The sequence below is a fragment of the Amphibalanus amphitrite genome, unplaced genomic scaffold (genome assembly GCF_019059575.1).
Source record: "Amphibalanus amphitrite isolate SeventyFive unplaced genomic scaffold, NRLGWU_Aamphi_draft 000058F_arrow, whole genome shotgun sequence".
Classification (NCBI taxonomy): domain Eukaryota; kingdom Metazoa; phylum Arthropoda; class Thecostraca; order Balanomorpha; family Balanidae; genus Amphibalanus; species Amphibalanus amphitrite.
The window spans coordinates 283,412-298,171 of NW_024881554.1; positions in this window are offsets into that span (position 1 = coordinate 283,412).

Genomic DNA, 14,760 nt, shown 5'->3' on the forward strand with positions numbered 1-14,760 from the left:
GTCAAACATTTTCTTAACTGTATTCAAAAGCAGTCAGGCAAATATAATTATGATTGTAACAGCATAAATCTTTGCAGGATATAATTTTTACCATATGCCTGGGCTAAGCTTTGATTTTTTTTCAACATCATAAGCACGTGAAACGTTGTGTTTGAACTGTAGTCTTTTACTTATTCTGGTTTTTTCACTTAATCAGGCTTCAACAAGCGCTCAACCTTCATTAACAGCTTCTCCATCAAGGTGGACATCACCTTCTCTCGGACGATTGTCCTGCTGGTTTCTCGCTGCAGGGAGATGATCTTCAGCGCCATACCCATTACCCAAGTTCTTCGCGGTACCAGGGCAGACCCAGGCATACATTCTCGGGAAACTGTTCGCTGTTAATTGTGCTATTCGATAGTCTTTTCGGGCTAGAAACTTACTGCTGTTTGCTATATGGGGGGGGGGGGGCTACTGTTATTCGTTCGATATATACTTACAAAAAACGTGCATTAAAAAACCGTTGATTGTATTGTATGGCATCAACGTTTACCCATCGCCTGTCAATAATGCTAAAAAATAACACCTATTTATAACTGCAGTGAAATCACCGGATTATGATTATTTCCGGCAGCAATGTAAGTGTCGTACACATCTGAGCTCCGAATGTTGTTATAATTTTTAGGAGTTACCGTGCTGTTCACAGTGATTTCATAATTCATTCCTCAGATAAGCCAGTTAAGGTCATTCATTTTCATTCACTTCAACCTACACGATCAGGTTTATTTGAATTTTCCTTAGCTTTTCCTTTGAATTGTTTTGCTAGTAAAACACCCCTTTAGTTGATGTGAGCCTGTAAATAACAGGGACCGCGGATTCAAATTCTCGTAGGGTGTGCAAGATGTGGCGATTGGGCCCCCCCCCCATCTCACGCCGGGCCCCTTCCAAAAAGTCAGCGCCGCCACTGCTCCGGAATAAGCCGATTCTAAAGAAGCGGGGCGGGAAAACCTTCAAAATTGACGGTCGTAAGATGACTGAGCGAGCATCTTACGGTCAGGAGATGCATGAGCAGAGTAAATGCACATGCATGCATGCAACGTGATCCAAAGCGATCTCCGATTTTCCCAAGCAGGCCCCCTAAAGGCTTACAGTGACCTTCAAGAGCCCCTACGGGTCTCAGAGAGCCCTTTTGCACAGTTGATGTTGGCACACTTCTTTTTATCATGGATTACATGAATTAGTTTAAAAATAAAACTTAAATAAACAACAATAAAACACGGCCGGCGGGATGTTTGGGCCCATCGATTTGGCCCCTATGACCTATGGGGGTCTGGCCTCCGGCCCCCTTAGCTTCCCCATTGCTCTACGGCCCCATAAAGGCCGCACGCCAGCTCCTGAGACCCAACGCCGGCAATTCTAAGGGTCACCGGCGCACCGCACACGGTCTTTGAAGGTCCCATAACGGCCTCTGGAATACCTCATGTACAGTCCACAGCAGAAGTAATGTGGGGTTTCAGTCATGGGTATGTTCTGCTTCTGAAGCTTAGGAACGATTGACCAGACTACAATGAAATTTTGAATGTAGCTTATATGTATCGTCACCCTTGCAGCTGCAACTTAAGCTATTGACATCTTCTTTTCGATCACTCCGCATTAAACAATCGCCAGTCAAAGCCAACCGTTGAGATTGGTAAAACCCTACATTACTTTAGCGGTGGGCTGTACATAAAAATATGGATGCCCATGCCGCTTCTTGGGCCCCCACACCGGGCTCTTTGACACCGTTCGCCGGCTCCATGGGGTACCAACTACCAACAGTAGCGGCGGAACACCTTCAATTAAGGGGGGGGGGGGCACTGCCGACTTTTGGTCCCATTCTTTCCATGCAACGCCCATAGGGCTAATGTTAAAATGCCCAAATCAAAGGGGGGCACGGTGCCCCGGTGCCCTCCCCGTTCCGCCGCCTATGACTACCAAGCAAGCTCGCCTGGAGGTCCCCCACCGTCTCTTGGCGCCCGAGTAGCCTCGATGCCTGAATAGGGCCCCCGAGACATCGACCTTGGCCAAAAAGCGTTCGTGTAGGCCCTCAGAAACTGGTGTGAGCCCTGAGATTACTGTGTGGGCTACTCAGGCACTTCTGTCGGGTCATCATGCATCGATTTGGGTCCGAGCTAGTGAGGGTTATCAGAAGCATCCTTTAGCCCTGCGACTTTAGCGGTTGGTGTGAGATCCTAAAAAAGAAAGTGAGGGCACTCCGAGGCTTGCAAAGGGCTTTTCCTCGGAGGTCGGCCTTGGCCGAACGGCGTTCCTCAAACTGGTGTAGGGCGCTGAGATTACTGAATGGGACTCTCGAGTATTGGCATGGGGCCCTCAGCTATCAGCACGGAGCCCTCAGGAGCCGGTAAGGGCTCCTCTGCGGCATGCATATTGCATAAGCCATCCGATCTCAAAGGCTGGTGTGAGATCCTAAACAAGAGCTGAGTGCACTTAAAAACCTGCCTAGGGCCCTCAGAGAGCAGCTTTGACCAGACGGCGGTCGTGGACGCCCTTAGAAACTGACGTAGGGGCTGCCTCAGTCGGTCGGCCCTCTCACATCAGCCTGGGGATCTCAGGAATCGGCCTGGGGCCCTCAAGAGCCGGTTAGGGCCCTCGGAAAGTGGCATTATACCCTGAGATAGCTGTGTAAGGCCCTCGGGTAACGGCTTGGGGCCCTCGGGCATCGGCCTGCGCCCCCGGGCATTGGCCAGAGGTCCTTGGATATCGGTCTGGGGGCCCTCAAGAGCCGGTGAGCATAAGCGTAGGAACCATGGGTGCAAGGGTGCAGCTGCACCCACAATATTTCTCCAGTGGGTGCAGACAATGTATTCTGCACCCACAAATCACAATAATCTGAACCAAAAACCCCTTTTCTCATCAACACTACTTTCCATGCAGCACGGCAAATTCAGGATATGTTGCCCACTATCCATCTTTCGAAGCATTTGCTTTTGTGATGGTCTTCAAAACTTACATTTGTGCTGAAGAAAAAAAAGGAAATGGATCATGTGATTGAACACATACCGAGCCGATGACCCACTGTCAAAATTTTTAGCCCGATATCTTCGAAAATGGCTAAGTCGGCCGCTTTTACTTTTTGCGGTTATCAATATTGACAATTTTAACCCTCGCATGTGTGCGGCGTTTTCCGGCTTCTAATGTGTAGGGGGAGGGGGGGGGGGCTGATCGAGCTAGAGGTTCGCAGAAAAAAACGAGGGTGTTGCCCGCGACGAGAGAAAGCCGATGATACCCAATTTTAAGGTCCTATGTCATTGGTTGACCTTCCAGGTCAGGTCGATGACCCAAAAGTCGGGAAAATCGGGACCTGCTAGAACTGCGTAAAGTGAAGCTGTATCGTTTTTTTCGGGGTGCTGATCACGAATTTCTTGTTAGTTTTGATCACAGATGATTTCTTCATGCATTTAGGCCAGATCGGGTCAGGTCAGGTCAACCATTAGGCGTCTTACCGGCTATCCATAGTAGGTGTCAACTACCACTGCCGGCGTCGTAGCATGTTACGAAGGCACTAAACTACTTCGTTAACGTTCAAATGGATGCTAAATTCGAAATCAGCCCGAAAAAAACTACCCTAGAAACATGTAATACTCGAAAAAGTGAACCGAGGTCATCAAAGGTCAGTGACCTGACCTGACCTTCAGGTGACCTTCACACCCACCGTGATGCATGGGAGGAACATCATTTCACATGTTTGGACGTCTACAATCACAAAAAGACTGGAAACGCGCGGATAATGTGAGCTGACATAGGCCAAATCGCGATTCCGGCCGAACATGGTCTCGAGAATCAGGTCACAAGTCAAAGGTCTTTTGGGTCAGGGTCATGAAATTTTCAGAGTAGGTGTAAAACTAATCAAATCGAGGTTGCTTAAATTTTCGTCGCGATCGGCCGCTTTTTGCGCGAGTTATTTGCGAAAAACCATGGGGGCTCATCCTAGCCACCCACACATGCGAGGGAATTAATGCTTCCAAATGCACTTATCGGTCGGTACCTTTTCGACATGGTATACACTAGAGGTGGTAAAAGATGAAAATTTTGGGAACTAGACTCGAACCAGACCCGCGGCTGGACATTTCTGGAACCAGTCGGAACCAGTCTTAGTTGGAAACGGAAACAGTTGGACCCGTTTCCCAAAAGTCAATTAATACAAACTACTTGTAGGAATCATAGTTGCATCATGCAAAACAGCCTATTTCCCACTGGGAATACTCATGAGCTACTGTGTACAAAGAAACATTCACTTCATATTTTGTAATAATGTGTAGTGTGCAAGATGTATAGTTTATGGTAGGACCCGGTTGGGCCCGTCAGAAAATTTCCAGGAACCGGTCTGGACCCGGGCCCAGACTGGTTCTTTGGACCGGGTCCTCGGGTCCACATTTTGCCACCACACCCCTTCAAAGCTCGTAACGAGCCTTCGCTCGGGTGTCGCTCCCTACCCCCCCCCCCCGCTTCACCGGCCATGGCTGGATTTCTGCACCCATGCACCCACAATGTTCCAGCCGTTCCTACGCCCATGCCGGTGAGGGCCTTCAGAAACTGGTATGGGGCCCTGAGATAACTCTGTGGGCTTTCAGGTGCTGATGCGGGACCCTTAGGCATCGGCCCCAAGAGGGTGTTAAGGAGGGCAGGGGGCAGGGGCCCTCAAGAGCCGGTTAGGGCCCTCAGAAACTGGCGTGGATCCCTGAGCTAGCCATGTAGGTACTCAGACACCGGCGTGGGACCTTTAGACATCGACTTGGGGCCCTCGGGCATCGGCCTGGGCCCTCAAGAGCCGGTGGGAGCGCTAAAAAATGGCGTGGGTGGGGTTCTGAGATAACCCCTGAGATAACACTAGAACCTGTTCAGTGTTCACGCCTTCAGGCACCGGTGCGGGACCATCAGGCTCGCGCTGGGGCCCTCGAGAATCGGCTTGGGACACTCAAGCGCCAGGGCCGCATGGGCCCCCACAACGATCTGTGGGTGTGCAAAAATAGGTGTTTGCACACCCTCAGGATTTTCAGGGTGTGCAATTGCACACCCTGCCCCCCGGAATCCGCGGTCCCTGGTAAATAAGTAGGTACGTACCAGCTCCACACTGAGCACTTCATGCTATCCAGTTTTTGTAGATTCAAAGGAATCCCCAGCAAGGGCGAAGCAGGCGTGAACTCATGAATGGAGTATGGCGAAAAGCCGTTTAGATATGTGAGCGGAAACATGTAAGCACCGGTCCACGCGCGCCCCATGATTCAAAGAAGTCAGCTAGGAAAATGCTACACGGAAATGTTTCATCAAAGCTAAAAGAAAACAAGTTTCAAAATTCAAGAATGCTAAAATATGAAACACTCACAGGAACATCAAACAAATGTCCGACATAATGTCGGTTGTCGAACATTGACCTAAGACCGTGAATTTGCCACAATGATGCACGATGCAGCTATTTTTAGCTCGGACGTTTCTAAATTGAGTTTCGCCCGTCACCCTGTCCGGTGCGGCGGTGTGCGTGGCCTCTGTACCGGCCCGGTCCGTCCTGCGGGGTCAGTGACATTTCAGCCCTGCCCAGGTGCCCGCGCCCTCCCTCTCGCACAGCTCGCGGCGCTCTGACGTCACGCTGCAACAGGCCCTTTTTGCACGCTGCTGCAGATCAATAGCCGGGCGGTTGAACGACCCCGACTGCGCGTGGCGGGCGGGGGCGGCTGGCCGAGACCGGCGCCAACCCCTCCCCGTTCTGCGGGTCGGCGGCCTCGCTTCAGTCTCGCACGCACACGCACCGGCCGTTACTATGCCGTGGATAGGAAGGCCGACCAGGGGCTCTCAAACCGGTACACAAACGCTGCCTTAGCAACAAGCTGCAACAATTGCAAAAAAAAATACAACACATCTTGACAAAGACATGAGCTGTAAATAAATCAACGAACGAATGACAGCTTTTTAGTTGAAAAATTATGAAAATCCATGCTTTTTTCTTCTTCTTTCGTTGAGGAGTTCAACCTTCTCGCCAAGGAGAGAGAATGGATTAGAGGATGATGTAACACTCGTACCGACGACGGTTGGACAAAGTTTGAGAGCCGAGACGGCGCCCGGAAGTGCGTGCGAGGCCGGGGCGCACAGCGAAGGCTGTGTGGCAGGTCGGATCGGGGGGGGGGGGGTGTCTGGCGGGTGCCGACGCGGCGAGCAGTGACCCGGCTACAGGTCAACGGCCCACGTGTGGCTGAAACAGAACGGCGGCGACAGAGAAAGCCGATCGGTAGTGAGGGAGGACCGATTCGTGGAAGTTTGTGCAGACTGAAAAGAAACTTGCGTAACTTTCTAAACATAGCCGTATCGGTGGTAATTCACCAGAAAGCTGTGACAGATGTCCAGATTTTCTGAGTAGAATGGTTTATTTTGACTCACATTTCAGCATGGGAATCAGCAAAAACAAGCGTACGATTATCATCAAGTTTATTACACCTAATCGACTTCAGTCTTCCCACCAATTCAAATAAATATTGCAATCGAAGTAAGTAAGTAAGTAATGTTTTGAAAACTGTTATCCTTGTTCATATACTGAGCAGTCATCAGTGATGGCCATAAGCTGAACCTTTTCACGAACCTTTAGAACGTACTTTTCAGGTATATGTATAACGAGCAGAGTTGCGTTGTTACGAGCTGTGAACTGAGCCTGAAATGAACTGGCTAAAATCGAATGATACAACAAACTCCTTATCAAGTGCTTTCGCACGGCCGAATAGAAGTAGGTAATCTCCTCCCACTTGGTGTTCACAAACCGTTACACATGATATATCTATATGCATCAAATATCACAAGTACGGAATAATCTTAGCTGGAGCAAAACGAAAAAATGACATATAATATTATTTCTGAATGGATGGCAGCCCTTCAATGGATTCGGCGTCCATATGGACTGGACTGGAATGGGTTACAATTTGAGCCAGTAATTATGGATGCTGCCAACTACTAAAGCCAGATACCTAACTACTTCTGACTACAAAGTTGTGTGCATAACTACGATTTTTATCGCATAGAATCGTTATAATGATAACGTGCTGTCATCTGTTGAATAAAGGTTTCCCATACGAAAATAGTGAATAAAAACACTGTCGATAAATTGTGCATTAAAAGGCTATAACCTAGAGGTCCGGCTTATTTCTCCACTGCATCTAGTTTCGGAAAGGTATTCAGCTAGTTTCGTATTCTAATTTTCGTATTCAACTATGCATTCCGCGCTGTATTCATGCACTGATGTGCATTGTGCACTGTGCAGCCTGTGACCATGTCTGTCCAGAATGTAACTTGCAGTGAAGTGTCTTATAAGCATGCTTGCACTTGTTGGCGTATGATGTTTGCTATGTTTGACTGCCAATGGTCAGTAGCTGCCTGAAGCAAGTAGACGAGAATACATACATACATACAGTAGTAAGTCGTGCTCCAAGTTCAATAACCCAGCTCCTTCAGCACCACAAAGAAGACAGTTTCAAACAGACGGGAAGTGCCTTGACCGTTTCACCACAGGGGTCGGGCGATGGCTCGGAGCAACGGAAACAATGAACCCACAATAAACGTGCTGCTAAAAAAACACCGCAGCCTTGGAAGCCTTCTTTATGACTGTACGTCGGCAATGCAAATGATCCCGGGCGGTGTTACATGCAAATGGGATAGGGAGGGGGGGTGGTGAGAGCTATGCAAAGCAGGACAAGTGGCGCCTGGACTCTCATGACAAGGCTGTGCCGGATGTGCTGCATTCAACTGCGGGACTCTGTGCTGTCGAACTCAATAATTAACGTCTCTGCATGCCATAATTTTGTCGTTAAGTTAGTCTGGGTCTTCAAGCCAGACTTTTTTTTAGTTTAGTTGAATGCCAGTCGTCGAGTAGGCAGTCGCATTTACTTTGCGGTCTAGCAACGGAGGCCTCTTGCACCAAAATACCTAGCTAGGTAGAATCGGCAAAATACCTACCTAGTAAAACTACCTACGGCGGTAACTTCTTTTGCACCATCCTTCCTACCTACCTAGGTAAATTTGACAGCTCGCGTTTTTAGGATTTGTTTTGATTGGCTGTTTGGCGACGAATTATTTGTGGGCGCAAACAAATAGTAACTAAAGAAAACAATTAAATGGATATTGTTTTTATTGACATACATTTTGGTATTATGAAATCATTTTTCATTTACGTAAATACCGATAGAAGTTATTTTCATATTAAATTACTTGAACAAGTAAGCTTCGTTTCCATGGCAACGAGTGAGTCTTCAACCTGGCTGTTCTGCTACGGAGGTTTATCGCTTTGGTACGGAGAAGCACCTCTGTGAACCCATGGAGCATTTGGTCAATTATTTTATTATTCACTCATAAAACATTGATTTATCATTGTCTAAACATTTTGTAATGCCTAGTTAACATAAAAGTACCCGTAGATTATCATGTATTGTGCCTATTGTTACTAATTGAATCATTTTACCTAAGCTTTTGCTAGTTATTTTGGAAGCCCGCGTTTACCGTCAAACCGTCAAAAATTCCTCCGCGAGTACTTCTTTCCGGCTTTCGGTGCAAGAGGAAAACAGCCGGTCGGGCTTTAACAATTAGTAAGTTCTTATGCCGCTCGGTAGAATTTCTAGGTAAATTTTCACGGTAGCGTTTTTTGGTAGGTAGTTTGGTGCAAGAGAATCTAGGTATAATCTGAATTTACCTAGGTAGGTAGTTTGGTGCAAGAGGCCTCCGAGGCCTCTTGCACCAAAATACCTAGCTAGGTAGAATCGGCAAAATACCTACCTAGTAAAACTACCTACGGCGGTAACTTCTCTTGCACCATCCTACCTACCTACCTAGGTAAATTTGACAGCTCGCGTTTTTAGGATTTGTTTTGATTGGCTGTTTGGCGACGAATTATTTGTGGGCGCAAACAAATAGTAACTAAAGAAAACAATTAAATGGATATTGTTTTTATTGACATACATTTTGGTATTATGAAATCATTTTTCATTTACGTAAATACCGATAGAAGTTATTTTCATATTAAATTACTTGAACAAGTAAGCTTCGTTTCCATGGCAACGAGTGAGTCTTCAACCTGGCTGTTCTGCTACGGAGGTTTATCGCTTTGGTACGGAGAAGCACCTCTGTGAACCCATGGAGCATTTGGTCAATTATTTTATTATTCACTCATAAAACATTGATTTATCATTGTCTAAACATTTTGTAATGCCTAGTTAACATAAAAGTACCCGTAGATTATCATGTATTGTGCCTATTGTTACTAATTGAATCATTTTACCTAAGCTTTTGCTAGTTATTTTGGAAGCCCGCGTTTACCGTCAAACCGTCAAAAATTCCTCCGCGAGTACTTCTTTCCGGCTTTCGGTGCAAGAGGAAAACAGCCGGTCGGGCTTTAACAATTAGTAAGTTCTTATGCTGAGGCCTCTTGCACCAAAATACCTAGCTAGGTAGAATCGGCAAAATACCTACCTAGTAAAACTACCTACGGCGGTAGTTTCTCTTGCACCATCCTACCTACCTACCTAGGTAAATTTGACAGCTCGCGTTTTTAGGATTTGTTTTGATTGGCTGTTTGGCGACGAATTATTTGTGGGCGCAAACAAATAGTAACTTAGGAAAACCATTAAATGGATATTGGTTTTATTAATATACATTTTGGTATTATGAAATCATTTTTTATTTAAGTATATACCGATAGACGTTATTTTGATATTCAATTACTTGAACAAATAAGCTTCGTTTCCATGGCAACCAGTGAGTCTTCAACCTGGCTGTTCTGCTACGGAGGTTTATCGCCTTGGTACGGAGAAGCACCTCTGTGAACCCATGGAGCATTTGGTCAATTATATTATTATTCACTCATAAAACATTGATTTTTCATTGTCTTAACATTTTGTAATGACTAATTTACATAAAACTACCCGGGGATTATCATGTATTGTGCCTATTGTTACTAACTGAATCATTTTACCTAAGGTTTTGCTAGTTATTTTGGAAGCCCGCGTTTACCGTCAAACCGTCAAAAATTCCTCCGCGAGTACTTCTTTCCAGCTTTCGGTGCAAGAGGAAAACAGCCGGTCGAACTTTAACAATTGGTAAGTTCTTATGCCGCTCGGTAGAATTTCTAGGTAAATTTTCACGGTAGCGTTTTTTGGTAGGTAGTTTGGTGCAAGAGAATCTAGGTAAAATCTGAATTTACCTAGGTAGGTAGCTTGGTGCAAGAGGCCTCCGCTCGGTAGAATTTCTAGGTAAATTTTCACGGTAGCGTTTTTTGGTAGGTAGTTTGGTGCAAGAAAATCTAGGTATAATCTGAATTTACCTAGGTAGGTGGTTTGGTGCAAGAGGCCTCAGATCAAGTAATTTTAGTGACTTTTCATGACCGAAGATATAATTGAGTCTGATGGAGTGAATTTGAGTTTCCATTACGAAAAATGTCGAACTTCAGAATGGCACATTCTATTCTAGAACCCGATCTCAGAACATAAAAGTGAAATATAAATATAAAATGCTTCGATGGGGCGAACAGAGCCTGTATAGATATGAATGCTGTAGGCGTTCACTTCAAACCATCCGTAGACCGTTAGGTACACAATTCACAATCATTTTTTATGGCACTGCATCGCCCCTCCCCCCCCCCAAAAAAAAACGCACCGTCAGCAAACATCGCATGCTGCGTATGTAGTTACTCGCACCATATTTAAGCTTCCGGTTCGAATGAAATCCCCAGACCAGCCAATTGGGCTGGCGTGAAAGGGGAAGTATCAAGTACGAAATTGCCGGTCTTAAAATGGAACGCTGGTTCACAACAATCTCGACTTACTGAATTGTGAGGTGTTTTCGGCAAGTAAGTACTTCCTTCCTTTGTAAATACTTCCATGGAAAAGTTTGGCACAGTTAATGACTCAACCTTATCGGATTATGGTGTTGGGCGCTGTAATACATCGGACAAGAAACACGGCATATCGATATCGATGCCGCTAGATGGCAGGAAAAGCGAGCGCCTGAAGTTAGGCTGTACCGCAAGGCCCAAACCGCAGGAAGTAGCGCACGGCGGTCGGAACAATTTTATGAGCTATGACTGTATTGAAGGGGTAATCAATAATCATTGCAGAGTTGACACATGGACGATGGCTGACAATGCGCAGAACAGCTAGCAACTTGGTCGGGGTCCATGACCGCGGCGACCGGTGGAAAGCTACACACACCTGGCCTGCCGACCGCCTCGCCGGGTACTTCCCCTTCTCACAAAGCGGTGCTGCAGCAGTGCGCAGTTTCGGCGGCCCGCAGCGAACACATGACGCGAATTGACGTCAACATCACAGTGGTCGGTGACTCGGTAGCCGCGTCAGTGCACCGATCGCGGTGTATTTGCGGCTCAGCGCTGCCCCTCACGGTAGGGGTATGTCCCGAGGGCAGAGGTCGTGACCTCTCAGTGCGGGACGGATGATTGATGTAATTTCTGCGTCATGCATTGACGTCCACACGAGGTAACGGAGGAAACATCGACAATAAATGTAACGCAGAAGTCGCTTGTAACAGTTCCATTAGTTGATTAAAGGTTGCATATAATATTTATCTCTTTATGAGTCTCAAAAGACCTGTTGAATATTAAACATCATTTCATGAAACAGGGACTTAGACAAGCCCAAATGAAGCAGGCACTGGATTTGACGCAAAATACTAATTGCAAATCGGATAAAGTGTGAGCAAATAATGCACTTACTTGCCTCGAACAACAATGGGTGCCATATTTGATTAAAGTTTATACCTAGGTATTTACGTGGTTGCAGCTCGTTGCACTGATTAATTCAAATGATTCAATAATTTCTCGTCTTTTTTAGAAAAGAATCATACAATTTCATTAGTCGCTGACATACTGAATAAATCTATCGATATCAAATGTCCATTTGTGCATGCACAATGTCCTCGTCGCACATTTGCGCAAAATGACCTAAGTAGTCGGCGCGCCCTAAAGCCCCAATTAACAAACAAACTCGTCGCACATTTATGTAGAAGGACCTCGCACAGCCCACAGCACAGCCGACGACCATGCACAGCCCGACCAATGAACTGAATGTCCGGGTCTCATCAGTGTGCGGTGCGACTGACATCACCGAATTTAACGTGTCCAAATACTGACAGCCGACACAGAACTACATAGACTTTCAACCGAGGTATCCACCGAAAAGCCTGCCCAGCATAGTCTCGCAGAATTGGCATGGCGGACTTCCAACCGATAATGCGCCGTAGTTATGATCATGAACCGCCGTCAAACCTTTAGTACTAGTAGTCACAAATCTATTTCGCATATTTACATGGTGGTGTCAACGACAATGTGAAAATCGGGCCCTAGCGAAAATCCAGCTGATACCTGCCTAAGCCAGATGTGGTAAACGTGGTTTATATGAACCGGACAATTCACATCCATATATCAAAAACACTAATTGACACGTCGTTAGACGCTCATGACCGACGTGGCTTTGCGAACGACTTATCGAAATGTCATGAGTGCATATAACTATGTGCAATACTTACCGTGCAAGGTGAGATTTCCGGTTCTGCAGGAGATTATATCCATATGCGCAATCTCGGTAAATCTGGCGAGTGAGGCATATTGTCATCTGTTCATGATGACGCCATACGAGTATTTGCAAGAAAAAGTTATAGCCTTTGAAAAGCAATTTAATGGTTGTTTCCCACGAGAAGATTGCAACAACTGTAATGTTAAAATCAATCGCACTGACGAATAATGGACACTTCATAATGCTGAACAGCCGTTCAATAAAGCCGTTGTGCAAAAACGAAAAACATTAAATGACAACAAAAAACCGTCGTACAAGGAGACATCATTAAATAAGTGTAAATAAATGCTAAGACAAAAAAAAAAAACATATTCCCTTCACCGGTTTCTATAGTCAGCCATGGACCGCACTGAGCTCTAGATAAACCCGCCGATCTATTGCAATGTTAAACAATACCTCCGCCATTTTCCGTCCATGGTCTGGCAGTGTTGGCCGTTGGGCCCGGTCCTGCAGACTGAGTCCCGCCTGACACACCCTCAACAGTCGTGCACTAGGAAGCCATTATCGTGCGGTGATCATCAGCTTTTCTCCACTGTACGGGAAAACGGGCCCGCGTCTGATATCTCGGTCAATCATCGCACGATTTTTATCGAGTCTTGGGGGTGCACGAGCGCGCTCTTGGCGTCAGCGGAAGTTTTAGCGCCATGGAACAGGCTCAGCACATTGCCTAATCGTAATCCGACGGCTGAGCGATCCGGCGAAAAGTTGGGCGTCGGTGCTCGTGGCCGAGTTCATGGTATTGGCGCCGGTAGGAAGGTAATCTCTGGAAGTCTGTGCAGTTGCAGGTATACGGGCAAGTGGGCCACGCGATCGTACCCACGCACATGTCAGTGAAAGTAACAGGCAAATTTCGCCGTTATGTTTTTTTTTTTAGGGATGTTTGTAAGGAGGTATGTAGGTAACAGTGCCATTGCTAGGAAACGACAGACTAGCGCTTGCCTTATATAAGCAATGCCGTAACATAAATGCTGCATAGCTTTTGCCTTTGCGGCCCAGTAACAACTTATGGCATTGTCGACAAAGAAACTCATAATAAACCAACTATGAGGCCTGGACCTTCTCCAAATGCTATGACAGATTCGCAAGTCTAACGAAATCCCAAGTCTAACGCAAGTCGGGGTGTTACGGACACGCCCCAGCTCATTATCAAACAGATCTCAATATCAAAAGTTGAAACTCATCCCTAGCTACGGTCAGAGATGACATGACTTGACTTCTGACGGAAATATTGCGAACCAGTTTCAGCCTAACCGTCTCAATAAAACTTCACATCGCAACACCTTTTTTCACATCTGCATCGGCTGTACCCATCTTTTGCTGCAATTGAAAGTAGCGCAGTGCAACTCAGGAAACGCAAGTAACCCGGTTGGCATTCGAATTCAAGTTCACTTCACAAAAGCCAATGCTTATTTTTCAGTGTAAGGCCCTCTCGGTTTGAGAACTTTTCAGAGCCGGATTCAGTATTCACATGGCGGCCTCACTGGTGCGTCGTCAGACTTCGACGTTGCGGTAGGGGCCCAGCCAGCCGTACCTGCTCCGCCATCTAGCAGCAAGCATAACAACTAAAGACTCCTCTCTCGGTTGCAGATGTCGCTGTGTTGAGCAAATGAACGGCGAGTCCCAATGGCGGAAACTACACTTCATTCAACGCAAAGGTATTGTACTGCTCTCAGCATTTGGATAGAAAGCCGTGTCCCAGGCGCAAACGACCTTGCGTTCCCCCTGGTGAGAGCTCTAAACCATTGATGCACCAGCACTGACCAACCAAGTCGAAAATAGTGAGACCTTTGACCCGAATCACTTCAGACTGGAATCAGAGGAGCGAGCATCGTTTTGAGCATCATTATGGCCCTTTTCATGTACAGTCCAAAGCACAAGTAATGTGCGGTTTCAGTCATGGGTATGTCCTGCTTCTGAAGCTTAGGAACGATTAGACAGACTACAATAAAACTTTGAATGTAGCTTACATGTATCGTCACACTTGCAGCTGCAACTTTATCTATTGACATCTTCTTTTCGATTACTCGGCATTAAAAAATCGCCAGTCAAAGCCATCCGTTGAGATTGATAAAACCGCACATTACTTTAGCGGTGGGCTGTACATCTTTATGAATTGGTCCTACGACAGTTGCCGCTCATAAGACAAATGGCTATCCCTATGTGCAGTCAC